The 15,585-nt window shown below is 45.6% G+C and overlaps 1 protein-coding gene across 1 annotated transcript in view; it reads right to left on the reverse strand.

Annotated features, from left to right (window-relative positions):
- The window catches only part of LOC142086084 (contactin-4), a 345,243-nt gene extending 339,088 nt beyond the window's left edge, over nt 1–6,155 (reverse strand). Inside the window, exon 1 of the mRNA XM_075158605.1 lies at nt 5,996–6,155. The gene's annotated coding sequence lies outside the window, so the exon portion shown is untranslated. The remainder of the gene's footprint in view (nt 1–5,995) is intronic.
- Between the last annotated feature and the right edge of the window lie 9,430 nt (nt 6,156–15,585).

Consider the following 15,585-nt stretch of genomic DNA (forward strand, 5'->3'; position numbering starts at 1 on the left):
AAGAATCTGGTCAGATATGAGCCTAATGCTATCAGTCCAAGGAAGGGAAACCTGCCTGACAGCAACCTGGACAGCTCATGGGCGTTCTCCAACCCCTAAGGTCAGCCGTTAGCTCATAGGCAGCGAGTAGGGTGTGACTACCTGAAGGCACAGAAGAACAGACCACGGCTCAGTCAAAAGACGGGCACGGAGGAAGGAGGGACTAAAGCCAGTGGAGGGGTTTCAGCAGAATTCAGGTTTTCTACTGATTTCTCATTAACAGAGCCCAGGAAGGAGGAGACCGCCCAAACCGTGGCTATGGATCAAACTGGAGAAAGATCTCTGCTCAAGGTTTTATAGCTATAACTAGAAAGGTGTAAAAATGGGAGATCAGAACCATCAACATATAGCCAGGGAGCGGGGAAAGCAGCGTGCACTGAATATCCTCAGCAATCCTCTGGACTTCCACAGATGGATAGTTGAGTTTTCACACTCCTATTACTGGAAGCATAGAGATGGAAATATGTTTAATTGTTTGAGTATGATTTTGTTTGTAAGTCTTCCCAAATAATACCCTGTTATCTGCATAAGAAGAGTTTAATAAACCATGCACTTACAGTTTGGTTAAAAAAACATTGGTAGGTTATTGCTACTCAGTACTATTCAGATTAAATTACCATCCATAATACAGGTTTTTCCATTACAAACATGAAGTATGCTATTTGTTCCCTTTCTTAGTCTTCTAATTGACTAAAATGACCTGCTAAACCTTACGTAGATTGGGTTTAAATGCCACATCTCTTCATTGACTAAATATTTATATAAATAAATTATAAACAGATTTTGTCTGAGGCCGACAAAGATCTTATACTGATAAAACTTACAGAAGAGTAAATCAATCTGGAGTTAGAAGCAGCTCAGGACTAACTTGTCTCATGAACAACTACCAAGTGCCAACAGCTGTTGGAAACTCTTCCAACAAAAGCATCTTTGCTCCAAGATCTCAACGGTCTCTCACACAACCCTCTATGGCATCAACTCTCAGCAGCTCTGGCCATGTCCCCTTGGCTGGGTGCAGTCCCCCATGCTCTCTCCAGCACCCCAGTCACCTCAGAAGTACATTAATTCAGGAGATCCCAGGAGATGCAAGTGGTGACCAGGTCGGAAATTAAACTACTCCCAAGAAGGACTGTGGGAGGTGCAGGGACACTGCCGGAGGGCTGAAGGGCACAAACTTTGGACTGTGCTACTTGTGAGCAAGGACTGCAAAGGAAGACGAACCATCACGGCAGGGAGTGCTGTCATATTGCCCTCCTGGGTTAAAAAAATCTGGAGAAAGCCAAGCCTAACAGTTGGTCTTTCAACCACATCTTGCTCTGCAAACAAGAATGGGGAAAGCCCACGTGAGATGGTTAATAACGATTGTGTCCACCGAGTCTCACTGAAGCCTGGCTCAAAGCCTCTGGAAAAACAAAGAGGAGAAAAGGTGGTGAAGTACCATTGTGGTACTTTTCTTCTAATCTTTAGTATAATGCATCTTAGGAGAACTTGGTACTGGATATATCAAAACTTTATTAATAAATAAAGGTGTTTGGCCATATCTGAGACATCTCCAGCAAACGTTCAAGAAATAGAGCATCAACTGCTGAACAACGGAGAGCTTATGAAGGAATTAATAGAAGAAATAAATGTTTCTTCTCTTTCGAAACCTCGAGCTGTTTAACACAATTTAAGAAAAAATCCCTGTAAAGGTGATTTTAAAAATGTAATGGTTGTAGAGTATTTTCTTGAGTCCCTAAAACATTTTTTTAAGTGGAATAATGCAGTAAGTGTATCACTTACCTTACTGAAGTCCACACGCTGATACATCTATGCTGTAATTACGTACCTGAGCAAAAATCCCAATTTACATTGCGGAGTCAAAACTTGCTCTTTATGCTCTAGCTTCCTAAATTTGAATCATGCATATGACAAAGTCACTAGATTAGTTGTTTTCAAAATACTTTGACCCTGTTGGTGCTGAAGGTTTGACTTTCCGTGATTTAACCCAGCAATTAAAAAAACCTCAACAAATCTTTCTTCTTCTTGGTGTCATGCTGAAACAGATTTTTATCCTGCAGATAAAATTTTATCAGATTAAGATAAATCTAATTTTATCAGATTAAGATAAAAAGTGACTGCCTGTATTTAGAGAAAAGCAAAGAATGAAGTTATTTGCCAAGTAAACACATACAGTACTGGAAACCACTGTTTAGTGTAGAAAATATTGTTGTCTTGGTTCATAATGAAATGTGAACCTCATTTATGCTAAGATTGTAAGCAGATTTGACATGAGTCTTTGTTTTAATACCACCATTTTTGGTGGGTGATGGTAGGGGACAGGGAATAGTTGCATACTCACACGAAACAGTAAATCAGTTGGATGTCATTATATATTTGCTTTGCTAATAATAAAAAGAATGAATCACTACTGTCATGATATTCATATTTATACTTGAGTAACCACTGTAGCAGATAACAGTAAAGATGTGTGCAAGTTTAAATCTTGGCAGCACGCCTAGATTAGAGCTTCGGAGCTGACATTTGTGGATTTTGTGTGATTCATGTTACTTTTCTGTGTTTGTGATTACCTTCCTGCCAGGGGCTGCCCATCACTCATGCACCAAGCAGCAGACTTCCAGTTCCTGCATTTGAAGGAAAATTCCCAACTGTTGCACCAAGCCCTCTTCAAGATGCGCCCCATCCTCTGTATAACATCGGGGCCGAACAACAGGTCACCAGCAAAATCAAAAGCAGTGTGTAAATGGCTTTTACAGGGATGTTATCGAGTCATTTTAGGCCACAGACAGGAGGTGTGGGAAGAAACCCCAGACTCTAATCTAACTTGGCTAAAAATAGACCTGTGATGATTTATGAACTTGCAAATGCAGCAGAGTATTTTTAAGCAATAGGATCTTCTCCGGCACTGCCTCGGCCCGGCAGCTGCCGGCACGGCGCTGGGGCCGTGCCCACCCGTGTCCCCGATGGAGACCACCCGCGGGCAGCTGATACCTCCATCATGCTTCAGCCAAATAAAACTCAGAAAGACCATGAGAGAAAATAAAAAGGCAATGATCCAGCTACCTCGTGGTTAATGTCTTTTCTTCAGCTCTGCCTTGTCTTTACCTCTGATTTTTGTTTTTTATTTAATCAAGCTAACTACACAGAACTGCCAGACAAAGCCAACTCCCCAAACCGAGGGAAAAAAGTTACTTTGCACCAGAATATCTACAATATTATTCTGAAGTTTTGCATCTGGGGTAGAAATTGTACAGGAGCTTAACTACTACACCTGTTTTCTTAGTTGCCCCTGATGGGGTAACACAGGGGTGTATTTTAAATCAAAGAAATGTTAATCCCTAAAAAAATAAAGGCCTGCATATCAACAAGAAACACTTTCATGCATGAGGAGGTGCAAGTTTGGGGCTCTCTCACCAGTTGCTTGATGACTTGCAGTACTGCTATTTTTCCCTCCAGAACAAAATGCTCCTCACTGACGGTTAAAAATCAGCACTCGGGAAACAAGCAATGGAGGGATTAACACTGGAAATACAACTAAACCCACTCCAGGGAAGGATGGCTGCGGTCTCAGAGATCACCCATCCATGAAGGCTTGTGCCACACCACGGCCAAAGGTGTCCCCATGGCCCAGAGAAGCGGACACGCCACCACTCGCCCCCTCCCACCACCCAGAGCACACTGAAGGCACACTTGCCCCTCATCAGACATCCATGGTGACCTCAGCCAAGGGGCTAAGAAGCTCTGGACACCACTGTTAACGCATGTGAAGTTAGGGTTTGAAGGCAGGATCATTTCATCATGTTTACTGTTTACAGGCTAAGGGAGAAGTGAGCAAAGGTAAGCTTTTCTTCCGCTGTCATTCACATTCAAAACATCTATTTTGTCATCATGTAGAACAGCACAAGCTTAAAATTCTGGGAACATGACATGGGTTGGAAGAGAGCTCAACTCCACTGCAGAAGATAAGGATGGGAAAATCTCCAAGTCGACAAGAGTTTTGCCAGGATCATTCAACTCCAACTCTCTGCAGGCACACCCTGCTTTACTCCAGTCCTCACCACCCAAGCGCTGCCTCCAGGCCAGCTAACACATGGGCACATGGGGCAGGAGACCCGCTGGAGCCTCCAAATAGGTGGTATTTACAAATACACATAAAACAAAGGTTTTGGTGTGGCTTCCAGCAAAGGGTTAGTTCACTTGATGGGATCTGATGAAACACCTCCTGAAATCAAGCAAAATCTTGTCGGATGTATGTAGCTCTGCCCAGAGTTCAGCACAGGAGGAAGAGGTTGCTGCACGCCAGCAGAAGCCATTGTCTAAAGCAGGCTGCTTTGGGAAAATTAGCAGTGTGCACACCCCTAAATGAGGCTGTACAGCAAGTAAAAGAGGGATTAGCCATGTAAAGTAAGTCCTTTTAGTATTAGATTAAAGAGGGGAGGCGACTTTGAAGGATTATTCAAGAGCCATTTAAGCAGTTTTCACGGACTTACAAACACAGGGTAAAAATGCAAGCTCCTCAGGTTCAGGAAAGAAGAAAATTAAGTGTCCTGGCCAGGAAAGCAGCAGAAAAGGCTTCTGGAGGATCCACCAGGCTGGCCCCAAGCACAGGGCCCCATCACCCTGCTTCCCACGCACCGGCCATCGTGCCCCACAACAGCAGCGTGGGGAGCCCCGGCGTGCGGGAGCCTGGGCTGGAGGGAAGCATGCACACCTGGGACGGGGCTGCTGGCAGGGAGCAAGGGAAATGAGGGAAGGGGCTCCAAGAGCCGCGATGCCACTGGGACGTGCCACGGGCCACGGCATCCCCAGCCCCACGGCGGCTGGTGGGTGGCTGGGCACGCCGCGCTGGGAGGGAGCGCGGTAGATGCTGTGTCAGAAAGCATCTTACGAGCAGTGTGGCCATTTGAATAGGAGGCTTACACCAGTCTCTGCTCTCATATAAATGATTTATCTGCTAGGATGCAGGTCCTGAACTGAACCATGTAAACAGGAGGCTGTGCAAGCACAAACACAAAAACTGACTTCTCTCCATAGCCAAATGTTCCCCTTCTTCCCTGCACCTCGGGGTGCCTAATCAACACGCTGGCTCTTAATCCTTTGCCCACATTAATCCAGCAAGGGAAAACGAACACGTTGCTGCAAGACATCAGACTGTTTTATTGAACCCTCCTTGCAAAAAACCGCTTTTGCTTAGTCTAAAAGGTGATGGATAATTAGTATGTAAGATACAAACTATTTCCACTTGTTATGCAAGCAGCATCGTTTAATTTGTAGTTTAGAGAGCAAGTCATTCCTGTCTGGGATAAATAAAACAACATGCTGCATTATGTTGCTCACGACACGGAAGCAACATCAGCTTGGGGAAAGCAAAAGAAGCTAGAACTCGAGCAAGGAACGCTGGCTGGATCAAGCAAAAAGTTATGCATGCATTTCTGCCAGCTTGGGAGGGAGCATCCCTTCGCCAGCAGAGACACACACACAGAGCCCCATCCCCGCGCTCTCCGCCGCGGGTCCCTCTCCCCGTCCACCGACCCCCCGCCCAGGGCCGGCTCTGCCCGACCCCGGCACGCCGCTCCGCTCCGCCCCGGCCGGGGGCAGCGCGGCCCGGCACCCCGCCGAGGAGCCCCGGCGGCCGCGCAGCGCTCCGCAATCCGCTCCGCGGGCATCGCGGGGACCGCCGGCGGCAGCGGGAACCGCGCCCCGGGCTCCGCACCCCCTTCGGTCCCCGCATCTCCCTTCCCACGGGGGGGAGCCGCCCGCCCCGCGGCCACCCCGCGCTCCGCACCCCGCGGCCGAGCCGCGCTCCCGGGCACCCGCTGCGCGCCGCCCCGCGCAGCCCAGCGGCGCGCTCCGTCCGCCTCGCCGCAACCCGTTTCCTCATTTATTCCCATTTTAATTTTTTCTTTTCAAATCTGCCTCCCTCCTCCTGCTGCTCCTGCTGCAAAGCCGCGCTTACCTGGGCGGGGCGGGGGGGCATGCTCGGCTCCGCGGGCGCGGGCGCTGCCTGCCCGCCGTGCGCGGCAGCCCCGAGGTGCGCGGCTCCCGCAGCAGCCCGCGGCCGCAGCATTGAGCGTCAGCGGCCGGGGAGCCGGGCGAGCGCCGCGCAAACCCCACCTCCCAAACCTGCGCCGTGCGCGGGGGGCGGGCGGAGGAGCCGCGGGAGCGCGGCCGCCCTTAACCCTTCTCCTGCCCCGCCGCCCGGGCGCGGTCCCTGCGCGCAGCGGGAGCGCCCCGCTTGCAGCACAGCCCCCATCCTGCGGGGGTTGCTGCGGCGGCTCAGCGCCGAACCCGGGGGACAATTTCCCCTACCCTGCTCCTTTTTCTCTTGTCCTTTTAGCCCAGGTGTGGCTCTTCCCGGCAGACTCGGGACCCATCCGCAGAAGAGCCGAGGCAGCTGCGGGGGATTACTTCCCGCTCCCTGCTTTTCTCCCGTCCTCGACCAGTCCCACTAACGAGAGACCCGAGAGTCCCAAATTACAGCTCGGGGCATTTTTTTGTTTTCCTCTCTGCCCTGGCCTCTGGCATTCATCTCAGATTTGCCATAATTGTTCTCACTCTTCAAAAGCTGCCTCCCTCCTTCATCTGCCTGCTCTGCCAGCCTCTCACTCAGCCCTTTGCACGACGTTGTCCACCCTCTCATCCCCTTTCTGACCCTCCTCGTCCAAGAAATGAGTGTCTTGTGCAGGCAGATGAGACAAGCCGGAGAGGAGAGCGCACAGAGGTACCACCCGTGGTGCTTTCCAGCCCCCCTGGCCACTGCTCTGCCCAGCAGCTCTCCTGCACTGGGACCTTTCTCAGGATCCCTCATGAGAGTCTCCACTTGCTACCGCAATGCAAATTATGAGCCACAAACTGCTTTGAAAGTCAGAGTTCAGGCTTAATAAGCAGAGTGATCTAAAGGCACAAAGAAAAGGGAAAAAAAAAATGTATTCAGAAGTGAAAGTGGGACCCACCTTTCCCCCTGTCCTGGAATCTTGTACCGGGAAGTGCTCTTAAATGGCTGTGCAAAAAAATGCCTTTCAGTGCAAAGAGGGTATTCAGTCTTAACTGTGCCTCCCCTGGGTTTTGAGGGATTAAGTGAAACCCTTATTATGTTTAATTATCTCTAGAGTTGCTCTCTGTGCTTGCTGCCTTGCTTTATAGTTTAATAAACTGCACATCGATATAAACTGAATGACAATTAACATTAGTGCAGGTTGGATTCACGTTTATTGCTGCTTACAGGTTCACACTCAACGTGCCTTCGCTCGGATGTTTCATTGCCATCTATCAGCACCTCTCTATTAGCACAGCTCCCAGCTCCAAAAGGCGGTTGGGAAGCTCCCGGAGGAGCTCGGGAGGGCGGCTGTCCCGGCAGCATGCTGGGACCCCAAGCTCAGCCCCACGCGGGGCTCGGCAGGGCGGCTCCAAGGGGCTTGGGCATCTCTACACGCAGCAGCGAAGCAACGCACCGGGGCTTCTCCAGCGGCTAGAGATGACTGAGCACCTTTAGTTAGCCCAATGCTGAGTAGCCGCTAAATACCACTGCCCACAGTGCCTCAGGGATGCTTGGCTCCCATAGGATGGAGGATGGCCCAAAACATAGTCCACTGCTCGTGGAGAGGGCAGGAGGGGCCAGTGCTGCCTTCCCTGCGTCCCAGGGAAGGTTTAACGTTGGACCCACTGCGAAACAGAGCGTGGAGGAGGCAGGAGTGTGGTACTTGAGCCGTGTGTGAATGAATCCCCTCATGTTATGAAATGTTATACAAATGTTATGTATTATTTGTGTAATCTCATTCTGATTTATACAATAGTGGAGACTGCTCAGTAATCCAAAATAAATATATTTCAAGTTTAGCTCCAAGTGTTTTCAATTTGGGAGCGCTTGTGTCTCCAAGGTCACCTCATAAATCCTGGCACTGTGGCACGGCGCTGCCAATCTGTGTGGGGTGTAATAACTCTTGAGGGAAATCAACGCTGAAAATGCTTCCGAATTTTTCAAAAGGAACCTGCGTAGAATACATCATCATAACCCATCTGAGCATGCAACATCCTTACAAGCGCCAGAGAAAAACATCATCCACCTTCAACTGGGTGGCAACCAAAAGCAAATAAGATCTGAAAGGTAAACCCATGGAAGCGGTGTGTGCAGACAGATGGCTTCTCTGAAAAGCCTTTTGGTTGTGCCACCTTCTCTGCATATCTTATAACTCACCTCTGAAAGAACAAGCAAACGAGGTCACCTGCTTTTTTTCCCAAATGAATCCACAAATAAGGCCAAAGGTAGAAGAGTCAGAAATCACAGACTGGAGTTTAATATTCAGACATATTCTTTTTAGCAAATAGTCTAAAATGCTTCACAAATCTGGCAAGAAAAACTGCCTTGCAGTTTTTAAGATCACTTGTAATAGTAAAGCTGACACTTTGAATAAAGCCTTGCAGCGCGACCTTCAGAAGCACGCTGCTGCACTACTGTACCCATGATTGACAATTGGGATAGTCATGCCAGAGCATCACTACACTATTTAGCACGGTAATATTAATTATGTAAAAACAAACTATTTTTAATTACCGTGAAGGTTGTCACACAAGCATGCAAACAAAGCCAAGCAGAAGACAAAGCTGGCACAATCCCTAATGCATTTGCAATGTCCTGCCCTGCGACGGCGTTACGGACGGGTCCGAAGCCCTGGGCCAACGCACGCCCCACGTGCCACCCGAGTAAGTAAAGTGGTGCACAGCCCTGCAGCGCTTCCACAACAATTTCTAGGGATAAACCAGACATAGGGCCAGGCTGTGATTTATGGATGCTGAACTCGCAGCCTGAACTTGGCAGAGGCTTCTTTGTTTAGGCTGCAGCTTGTATAAATCTTAGAAAAGGTTTGGACATTGTTTTACTAATACTTCGTTAGGCAACTCTATTTTAAATGACTGCTACAAAACATCTCCAAGGTGTACACAGTAGTTTTGTCTGACCTTTAATTAAAACACCAAGACCATCTTTACAAGGTGATGGCTATTTGCAAACTCCTTTGAGGGGTTGTGCAAGTCTAGGGCTGCTTATATCTCAGTGATAGAGGGAGCGATACAGCTTACAAGGAGGTTTTGCAGAAATTTGCCTTTCTTTTTAACCATCCAGCCTTACATTGTATGAGTTTCACTTTAGGACATGCAGCAAATACATCATTTTTAAGAAGATAAAATGAGAAAAGAGTAATCAGCAACCAGTTGAGAACTATTTGTGATGTGATCTGTAAATATTTGCAAGTCCACAGGTAAGTGACAACACAGATGGTGATATGTAGGAGAATAAATCTTTTAGACAAAGTTTAAGTGATTTTAGTGCTGTGGAAAGGTGGAGGATGGACAGCCTTGGAGGCTGATGTCCTATTAGGGAGCAAGGAAGAATCTGAAGCAAGACCTCAGTGTTTTGCTAGCATGACCCACTGCTGGTTTCAGAAACCATTGCTTGGAGCTGCAAGGCTATGTTTGCTTCAAACTGAGTCAATCTTTGGCCACTCTGGTGAGGTCCCTGCCAAAGATGCCAGCTAGCACCAATGTCAATGAAGCATTTTGAAAATGTGGGTATTTTTCACTAATAGAATGGTTGAGAACCAAAGATCTAATCCTTCAAACTTAGTGTCATCAAGTAGCGTTCAGATGTTAGCTTCAACAACTTCATTGTCCAAGGATAAAATACAGCTTTCAAGGTGCAGATTTCTAAAGGAGTCTTAACTTCTTTAGTTTAATTCCAAATTCTTTAGGTCCGTAAAGTCTCTGGAAGACAACAGCAGTTTTGCCTGAATCAAAGAGCACAGGAATGGACCTAAAAATTATAGCTGGAAAAGAAAGTCTTTTGCAGTTAAAAAGCTCAGCTTAAGTAGCAGCTGAGTCTAGAATCTTTGTGTGTTTTTCATTGGACTTTCTGTACCCAAACCCTCCTTGAACATTTACAAATGTTCAAGGCTCACACTTCCTAATCACATCTGATAGTAAAGCCCATCTTTATGACCAAATCATGAAATTCAGGATTTTTGAATGAAAATGATGCAATTCTCAAATGGTAAAAACTGTAAGGTATAACTCTAAATTAAGACCTTAGGTTACAAAGCAAAGAAGTTTAACATTAAAAAAAGCGGAACGGGAAAACCCTGACGCTTCTCAGTCTAATAATTATAAATTATTTTTGTCATGATTAAGATTCCAAGGTGACACCCACTGCTACGTTTTAGTAGTTAAACAAATAGTTAATATAAACTTCATTATCTGCAGTGAATTTTTCTAGACTAGATGTAAAATGCAATAATCTAATTACTTCAGAAATCAAAAGACAAACTCACCATATTTCTAAATCATTGCAAAAGGCAAGTTTCAAATTATGCAACCTTAATAATACGCACGTTAAAAATGTTAAAAATAAATACCTTTAAAACCACACAAAATTCAGAGTGTGTTGCCACGATAAGGTGCTGACATTTATAAATGCCATGTGATTAGCATGTGAAGAAGAGATACACATTCATTGTATGCGAAGACCTATTAATCATCCATCACCTGATAAACATACAGCATAATACCCTCCCCGTTCCCTTTCAAAGTCCTAACAAAGATGGCTGTTGGTGCTGATTACTCAAACACTTCTTCAAGTGGGTTAGTTAGGACTTTTGATAACAATAACTTTGTGCACCAGCTGTGCACAGCTGGAGTCTTGTTGAAGAATACAGTGCACGTGGACTATTGTGGGCCAAAATTAAAGATCGGATAAAAGACGGAGCATCAATCAATTGCCTCATCAACCATGGTGCTGTGGTTCTTCTTCCAAAGCTAGCTGAGCTCACAGGCACTCTCGTGCATTTTCTACTGAAAACTTTGGTGTTTGGCTTTCAGGGAATGAATCTGCACTTCAAGCTTCACCAGTGAAGTCCTCCAGCCATATGAAGCCCCACTGATTCCAATGTACCTCTGCATGATTCTGCATGAGTCCAACTGTATGAGCTGGGGAAAAGTGACAGCTTTTCGTCCCAGGGAAGCCCGTGGAGACAGGCTCTCCAAGCCAGATAAAATTCCAATATCCAGGGAAAAGTCAACTCAAGGCACTTAGGAGCTAATGTCATAGGACAAGAATTATCAAATCAAATGTGGTCTGTCTTATCTAACATCTTGCCTCAAATCATGGTTGTCATGAGTTATTCCAGGGAAAGGAGCGAGAAATGCCTCCTTCCTCTAGGACTCGGAGCAGCTGGACATCCTAAAGCGTGATGTTCAGTACGTCTGTGCCATCGAACATCCCGCTCATGAATCCGATTGCCATCAGCATCATAATTACACCGAGGAGTGTAACAACTCTTGAGAATAACTGCCAAGAGAAACTTTTTGCTACCAACTTTAATACTACCAGCTGCAGGAACTATAATGAATACTTTTGTACTGAGACTTCAGCTTTTGACATGCATCTCCCACAAACACACGCAGACCTGCCTCCTTTCACCAGCAGAGCCTCCGATTTCAGAGCAGCGTCGTGGGCCTGATGTGGCCCTCACACAAGCCACCCGTGGAGTTTTCACTGATTTAGAGATACAGGATTGACGTCGTAGGAAGCTAACTAAAACCCCTTCAAAACATGATCCACTCTCCTCAGTAATGAGAACGGGAAGGCCTTTAAGACTTTCCCTAGAACAGGCGCCACGGAGACAATTCTGAGCAAGACATAGTCTATTGTTAATGTACAGATAAGGAAGGACAAAAATAGAACTATATTAATTTCAGCACAGAAATACAGGGAAAAATATATTTGCACCAAGGAAAAAGAAAGTAATACAAATTTTTATTTGGAAGATTTCTATAGGGGCCATTAAAAACAGCAGAGAGGGGAAAAAAAGGGTAGGGGAAAACATCTTTCTGCAGCTTATGAATAACAGATAAACTTTATTCCAGTAATGATAGGGTACAGTTTTATTTGAAGAGTAGTAGCCTGCCAATAATAAAGATAAAGACAAATACTTTCATAGCTGTTAGAAGAATAAAACCAAAGCTGACTCTTTTTTTTTTTTAATGGAAACAATAATTTTTTCCCGAGGACAGTTGGGTACATTAAACAGATAAGTTATTAACTGTCATTTTTGAATTTTAGCTTTATACAGCAGTTACCAACACACTGATTCTGCATACATAATTTCCTAAAAGGAATTATATTGTTATGGAAGTCATGTTAGCAGTATGTGAACACGCATATTCCCATTTAAGTCATTATCTGAAAATAATATCCTGAATTGGATACATCCTGTGGGAGAAAACAAAACCAAACAGCTTTGCCCCAAATGTGTTTATGATATTTAAGTAAACACAGGAGATATTTCACATATATGATGAAGCCAGAAAAACGTCAAATCAGTGTAAAAATGTTGTAGAGGGTTCCAAATGCTGTACCACCAAGACCATGAGGCATTCAACGGGTGTTAAGCGATGTATTGCTTCATTTTACTAATCCACATATCCATATCTCCCAAACTTGCACATACCACTGCAAATACTTTACTTGTGAGAAATTATAATCACTTTTGGGACTACATTAAAAGGAACAGTTGTGGAGCTGCTGTTTTAACCCAGATCAGAACATAGTGTTAACATCTGCTGCTGCAGTTGCCTGATGGTGGGTAGAAATGTTGAAATTTATTTCGTGAGTAGCTGCAAAAGTAAGTAGTGCTGTAATCACAGATGTCATCAAAATCATCTCCTCTGCTGCCCCACAAGAAGCTTACTAAGTAGAAGTAACATGTAAAAGTTGGTGTAAAACAATAGAGATCCAAAGACATGAAGTGCTTTGTCCTACACAGAGCAACAACCAGAAACTTCCTGTTCCCACCTCAAGGTCTCAGGAACAAGACCCTGTTTGGAGTCACAGATGCTGCTGCCACCTCTCATGGTCTCCTCTCCTATCAACCTACCTGCTCCAGACACCCGCACTCAGAGATGCCATTTCTTCCTCAGAAGATGCTAATCCCACTTGTTCCTGCTCTTTGCTGGAAGTGACAAAGAAGAATAATCCAGACATTTTAAATGCCCTGCTTAGATCTTCACTTCAAAAACCAGACCTGTGCAGAGAGATCACCAAACCTATGCACAGCCTCACTCATGCCCTGGGATCATCATGCTCGTGTGGGCTATGGGGGCTTCAACCACAAAGGTGCCAGTGCTGCCATTTCTGTCGTAGGGAGTGCAAGCATTTCCAAGAATTCTCATTTCTGGGTATGCAAGTTTTCGGTGTGGTTGATTTCACCTGGGCTGAGTATTTATAAGGTGGTATTTTGCTACTGAAATGAAGGCTTCCAGGATGCCTCTGTCTTCAGGAGAAAGAAGCCCATACAAGCAAAACCTCAGCAGCAGGATCAGGGAGTGCATTAGTGTTAACTGATGAACGTAAATGATCCTGAATTCGGCTTTTGTGTATTCTGCAAGCTTTATGGACCTTCCTGTAGTGACAGAGCAGCTGATCATTCATTACAAGGAAACAGAAGAAAAGGATGGTTGAAATTTTTCAAAAGCTAAGTGTTTTTTTTTCCCCTAAAGAATGGATTTAGCTCTGTCAAAGGAAAGGCGAGTGAACCATTTGAAACCCTAAGGAAATGCTTACTCCTTCCTTTGCAATGCTGGGATGTTCCACTGAGGCTTACATTATTAAGAGTCTTCCAATGGATTTATGAACAGAAGATTACATTCTTAATGCTGCTTCCCAGAAATTGAGTGAATAATTCAAGGCACACCAATATACTACGGAAAACAGAAAAGTACCTTACAAAGAAAGTGAGCCTCAAGCTCACTCAAGCTATATAAACGTGATATATGTAGCATAAAGACCACTGTATATGAGGCAGCAGTATGAAGTGAGGTGGAATAAAGCACTGAGTGGGAGCTACAGCATATGTAAACAATTGCTAGCAATAATGCACACGTATAAGGTAAGATTGATAGCACTACCCATGAAAAACATAGTAGTTGGACCATTAATAAGATCCTTTTGTGCTTCATATTGACAGATTTAGAGCATCTGCTCATCAGAAGTCAAAGAAATTAGAGCGATAGCCCAGGGCAATGAGTCAGCTACCAGAGGAAGTTCATCTTCATGTCAAGAGGAGAAAGAAGCAGCAGTCAGAAGCTGCCTCTTTAAATACCTGCACTGTACTCTTTTAACAATGGGGGTTTTTTCCCTTTAAGAATGCTCACGGCAAATAAGAACAGGCTTTCATCAGATCTACAAGGGTAGAAAGAAGCCATATTATGTACCTGAGATATTAAAGCAGGGAATGGCAGTATTCTGCTAGATTTGACAATAGGGAGCTGCGATCATGGGGGTGGTATGAGGAAACTCAAAATGGCAATGGTTTGATTGACGATTATTGTACACAGCCCAAGTTTTTCTGAAGTAAACAGTAAATCAGTCATCCCTACACATGAATTCCTGCTGAGGTGTGAGAAGAGGCCTATATCCAATGATGAGTAGAGGTAGATACCATTGTGGACCTAAGCTAAGACATTAAAAGAGAGCAAAGCTTATGATCATCAAGCCAATGGGCTGAGGTATTCAAGGAAATACCTCTTCCTTTCTCCTTCCTTATCAGAAGTTGGCATGACTGATCCTTTCTGTCCCACCTCAGAGGCTGACAACAGGCCTTCATCGCCATGTGGAGAAAGACAGTCCGACCACGCGACCCAGAAGCTGTGCTGATCCCTGGCAGGGCACCAGGAGGCAAACACGTGCCGAAGGGCTGGTGTGAATAGTGCCTTTCCCGGAGGTATGAGCACTGTCGCCTGAGAGCCGGGTTGGAGAGGATGCAAGGATGCGATGAGCCAGAAAAAGGATCTCTGGGGAAACATCTCGTCAAAGGTTGGCTGTTTAATTGTAAAAGGAGGACTGGTGTTGATTTGCCCATCTGTCCCCTGTGAACACTTCTTCTTCTCAAAGGAGTCAGCATCCCTGAGTGCTAACCCGATGGCTTTTCCATCAGAGCCATTATCTGCCAAAATGGTCCTCAAAATGCTTACGTGCCTGCTCAGCCGATCGTTTGGGAAGTGCACAGGGGACGCCAAACCCGGGATGCCACGAGCTTTCTGCGAAGCATTCCCCACGAGGGCTGAAGTTGCTGGGGGTGTGCCAGGGCTTGGGCTGCGCTTTGCAGGGCCAGCTCAGCCCAGCAAGGAAAAAGGACATTATCAAGGCACCGGTCATAAACTTTCTGATTCAGAGACTTGATGCTTGTGGGACCCAGTGCTTAAACAGTCCCACTAGAAAGGTCCCTCGCTAGGTTTTACACCAGTTAGAGCCTGCATGAGGAAAGTGGAGCACTAGTATCTGTTTTCTCCACCTTCAGTATAACCTCTGCAGGAAGACAAAAGATGGCATAAAAGAGCTGATCCTAGCCATCCTTATCGGAAAGGAGCTTTCCCCTTCTCAAACATGCACGACTTGACGTCTGACTCAATAGGACAGTTAAAACTGATCCCTGTGTGATGTCCCAAAGGCAATAAGGGTGAAGAATATGTGTCCTTTACCGCTTTTGGGCTACCTGCTTC

This window comes from Calonectris borealis, chromosome 10 (assembly GCF_964195595.1).
Source record: "Calonectris borealis chromosome 10, bCalBor7.hap1.2, whole genome shotgun sequence".
In the NCBI taxonomy this organism is placed as follows: Eukaryota; Metazoa; Chordata; class Aves; order Procellariiformes; family Procellariidae; genus Calonectris; species Calonectris borealis.